This window comes from Setaria italica, chromosome II (genome assembly GCF_000263155.2).
Source record: "Setaria italica strain Yugu1 chromosome II, Setaria_italica_v2.0, whole genome shotgun sequence".
NCBI lineage: Eukaryota > Viridiplantae > Streptophyta > Magnoliopsida > Poales > Poaceae > Setaria > Setaria italica.
In genome coordinates, this window is record NC_028451.1 from 25451340 (window position 1) to 25456801 (window position 5462).

Sequence of the window (5462 nt, forward strand, 5' to 3'; positions counted from 1 at the left end):
CCAGTTTGGTGCTCCAACCAGTACTAAAGGTTGCACATTAGTACCGGGTGTGTACTAATGTGCAACCTTTAGTACCGGTTGGAGCCCCCAACCGGTACTAACTTCCTTCCTATAAATCCGCCGTCTTCTTCCTTCTGGTTGAGCCATTCACTACAGCTCGGGCTTCATCCAATTCATGGCGCCATAGGGGAGGTGCTGCCAGATTGAACACCATTTCGTGGAGATTTCACTCATTCAAGTATTCTAAAGGTTAGAAACTTCATCCTCCCTTAATACATGGTTAGTATACTAAGTTTTATGCTTTAGAGCTAGAGTAATTTGTGATTTTTAGAATAAGGTACAATGGAGAAAAATTTCATTTATATGCATGTGTTATTTAGAGCTCATATTTGTGATTTTTAGAATAAGCTATAAATTTTTGGATGCTATGTTTCGTATTAGTCAAAGAAATTGATATAAGGTTAGTGGAATAATTTCATAGTTTAGTCCTTTACAAATATGAGCTAAATAAATTGTGGGGAAAAATATAATTTGTTCATATTTTAGTCATTTGTAAATATGAGCGAGATAAATTATGGTACATAGAGATAATAAGATGAAATAGAGGTTCATAATTAGTCATTTTTAGAATAAGCTACAGTGGAGAAACTTTTCATTCATATGTTATGTTTGAGCTAAATAAATTATGGGAAAAATATAATTTGCTCATAGTTTAGTCATTTGCAAATACAGGCTAATAAATAAATTGTGGTACATAGAGATGGCTGCTGCTGCTGGAGGTAGTGGCGATGGTGGGGGTGATCGTCGTTCCTCTCGCGGCAAGGAGAAAACCTAGTTGGTCGTCATGATAAGCCGAAGAAAATGAGCACATGGGAGACAACAATGCTTTGTTATTTGCAAAGATATCATGAAGATGCTGTTGCGGTGGGTCAGGAATCTCCTTTTGGTGGTCGTTATGCTCCACCGCCAATTGCGGGTGTTTCAGGTCCACTTAGTACTACTGTTGTAGGAGGCACAAATAAATCACATGATGAGGTTGGGTTGGCGAAACCTTCGTCGTCGCTGTCCAAGGATGCTTAAAGTACTCCTAGATAGTACTCAGTGGATGGTTTGTCGTAGTGTACCATGTTGTTTGGGTCTGAAATTTAAATTTGTGTATTTCTATCTAAACTTTCAGTAAGATTTGAGTTTGTTGTAGTGTATCATGTTGTTTGGGTCAGGAATTTAAATTCGTGTATTTCTATCTAAACTTTTAGCAACATTTGAGTTTAATGGTATTTGTATCATGTTTGTTATGTTTCATGTATAATTTTATGGATGATCAGAATATCTTTGGTTCGATAATACTTTATGGATGAATCGGCAATGGATGTACAACGCAGACAAATGCTCCATGGAGTACATTAATGGCTTGCGTGATTTTCTCGATCTGACAGAATCCAACAAACCATCGTCCGGTTTCATTTGTTGTCCATGCAGAAATTACAAAAATGAGAAGGATTACTCATCCGGAAAGAGTATTCACGCCCACTTATATAGTTTTGTATTCATGCCTAACTATTTTGTTTGGACCAAGAATGGGGAAAGAGGAGTTATGATGGAAGATGATGATGAAGAAGAAGATGACAACATTCCTGACTGGATTCAAGGAGGTGCCTTTGCAAATGCTCCAATGGACGAGGTTGAAAAAGAGATGGGTGAGGCAGAAGGTCCTATCGACGATCTAGGTCAGGTGTCATTGAGCAGATATGAGAACTCGACTATGAACCTTTGAAAATCTCTCTGTTTCGATGCCAATGGGTGAAACTTACTGGAGGAGGCATAACGACAAACAACTATGGGATGATAATAGCAGACCTTAACAAGATTGGATATAGAGACCAACCATTTGTCCTAGCCAATGATGTGACTCAAGTTTTCTATGTGAAGGACATGTCAAGCAAACCAAAACAGAAGGGTGGTAATAAGTCAGATGACCAGCCAAAATGTCACATAGTTCTTCTAGGGAAAAGAAAAAATTGTTGGAGTTGAGGATAAAACTGACATTTCCGAAGATTATGATCACTTCTATGATATTCCTCCATTTTCAGTCGAGGTTGACCCAAGCATCCTGTTAGCCAAAGAGGACGCTTCATACTTATGCTGCGATCACAACCAAGGGATGTTCGTCAAGAGAAAGGTTATTAACATCCCATTAGATGATGTTGTGTAATGTATTAGAACCATTATGTTGTGTTTTGTGGTCAAGTGACAAATTAATGTAATCACGCATTGTAATGATTTGTAATGTATTGTGGTCAAGTGACAAAGTTTTGTGGTCAAGAGACAAAGTAATGTAATAATGTTCTATGGTGTTATTAAACAATAACTAATTTTTGCATCGTTAAAATATTAATTATTTTGATCCTTTTAGCACGATTAAATATTAAATAATAAATTTAGATACAATTAAACAAGTACGTGACTAAGTCATGGTAAACATGTTAATAACACTATAAGCAGTATTTTTCTAGATTTTTGCATGGTCAAAATATTTATTTTTTCTAATTTTGAAGTTAACATAAGTATTATTACAATTTATAACATATTACTCACTTAATATTACTAATTTTACTTAATATTACTAATTTTACTATGTTTGATATTTAAGTGCATCTAATACTTTTATTGTGTAGATCTAATCAACATCAAGATAACAAACTTCTTTTTGCAATTTTATGACGTTATTTGATTTACTACGCAATAAATAAATATAATACTAATTTTAAAAGAATGGCTGGAAGAGAAACACTGGGCTGCAACTCCTTTAGCACCAGGTAGTAACCACCACCCGGTACTAAAGGGCATTAGTACTAGGTGGTGGTGAGGCCCGGTACTTCGGGAAGTTTAAAAACCCCATCCCCTTCCTCCCCAACACTTAGCCATGATCTTCGTCCTTCTCACCCCCTCCTCCACCGCCGCCCCTCCTCCACGCCGTGCGCTTCCCGTCGCCCTTGTCGCCGCCGTCGCACGTCATCACCCCCGTCACCCCTCGTCGCCCTCATCGCCGCCATCGCCCCTCATCGACCGCCGTCGCCCCTCATCGACAGCCACCGCCCCCGACCCGATATCGGCGCCTCTCCCACTCCGCCGCCAACCTCCACCTCATCACCGCTGTCGCGCTCCCCGAGACCGACACCGCCCCCTCCTGACCCCAGCGCCGTCGCCCGTCCCCCACCACGCCGGTCGCGGGCCTCGTCGGTGCTGACGTAAGCCCGCGGTCATATGACATCAACATTTTCTTTTTTTATTTCTAGAATATGTTAAAATAGATAGAAATTATAAAAAAGTTTAAAATAGCTAGAACTAATATGAAAGATGTTAGAATATTAGAAATTTGTTGATGCCTACTATAAATTCTCTGAATAATTCTTTCTATATTATTTCTTAGATATTTGATGATGGTTGTCAATGACTAGCAATTCGTTGTTAAAATTAGAAAATTTATAAATAGTGCTAGGAAATGTACATTATTGCCATGCATTGTTTTATTAACGCAAGAAATTAGTGGAATAGTGCTAGAATATATATATATATATATATTATATAGTTACTTCTTAGAATAATTCTTTTATATTATATTAGTTACAATAGCATTAGTCATTTGTTGTTACAAATTGCCTTTGTCATTTGTTTTTTATTGCTACAAATTGCCTTACTCATTTGTTGTTACACAATTTATAAGTAGTGCTAGAAATGTGCATGAAATATTAGAAACTTGTTGAAGCCTACTAATTTTTAGAATAATTCTTTAATATTATATTAGTTACAAGAAATTTTATGATGGTTGTGATTGACTAGCAATTCGCTGTAAATATTTTTCAGCCATTTATTGTAACAAATTGTATAATTGTTTCATTATTTTTTAGTCATTTATTGTAACATATTGTATAATTATTTCATGCTTTGTTTAGTCATTTATTGTTACAAAATGTAGAACTACTAGTCATTGATTTTTGTAGTCATTCTTTTTATATTATATTAGTTACAAAAATTTTAGTTACAAAGTGTTTATTTCTTTTTTTAGTCATTTTTTATTGTTGATGCCTACTATTTCTTAGAATAATTCTTTTTATTTTATATTAGTTACAATTATAGTTGGCCAAATGGGTTGGGCTAAACGGGCGGCTCAAGGCCCGGCCTGTATTGGCCCGGCACCAGCACGGGCTAGCCCGCCGTTACACGAGCCCATGTCGGCACGGCCCAACGTAGCAAGTCGGAGCTGGGCCTAAGATGCGGCACGTCGAACGGCCCGTGGCACGGCCCATGTAACGGGCATCACGACAACAGCCCGTGTAACGGCATATACCCTCCCCACGACCTCACCCCACACACCACATGAACCCTAATCCCCTCCCCCTCCCTCTCTGCCAGTCCGCTGCAATCGCTAGTTCGCCGATGCCACTCGGCTTCGCTCCGCCTGTCTGGCTCCTTCAGTCCTTCCCCTCCCTCTTCCTGGCTCCCTCCCTCACCACCGGTCATCGGCGCCGCCGCACTGCCCTGCCTCTGATCCTCCACCTATCCACCTCCTTCCCTTTCTCGATCTAGATCTCGCCAGTTCGCCACCGGTCACCGGCACCGCGCCGCCGCCTCTGCCTGTCTGCCTCGGTGCCTCCTTCCTCTTCTCGATCTAGATCTCGGCGTGCTCGGGTGCTCCGGCAGTGCAGGTAAGTTCTTCCCCTACTCGATCTAGATCTTGTTCTTCTGACCTTCTTCCCCTTCTCACATCTTGATCTTGTTCTTGTTCTTAACTTCTTGTAGGTCGTTGGCTGAGCACGATGCCATCGTGCTCGCGCGGGTGCGGTGCGCGCCGTTGAGGAGCCTGAGCCTCTGAGGCACAGAGGAGGCGAGGAGGAGGGAGGTCATCGAAGTCTCAGAGATGGAGACTGATACATTGACCTCCGATACACCTTGGTCATCAAAAGAGGATGTCCTCCGGGTTGGCTTGGCCGGTGGCAGCGCTGTAGATGCTATCGACCTTGATGGTGCCGGGCCTGCTGCGCCGCCCGAGGTGCTGGCGTTGCCAGTGATTTCTGGCGTGAAGAGGGTCAGGAACTCCACCTATAAGGTGTGGAATGACTTGAGGAACTCTTCACCATGAGGAACGGCAAGAAGGTCAGGTATGGCGCTAGGTGCCTTCATTGCAGTCATGAGTACTCTGGCAAATCTTCTAGTGGTACTGGACATTTGTGCCAGCACATTCTTGCTTGTAGGAAGAGAAAAAAAAATGATCACATGGCTCAAACTGTGCTAAAGTTCAACCCTGATGGTTCTATCCATCACTGGGAGTGCTCTGATGCTGTTGCTCGTACTGAACTTTGCCGCTTGATAGCTAGGGAGGATCTGCCTTTAGGGTTTGGAGAGTCTAATGCCTTTGAAGAGTACATAAACCGTGCTCATAACCCTAGATGTTCTAAATGCTC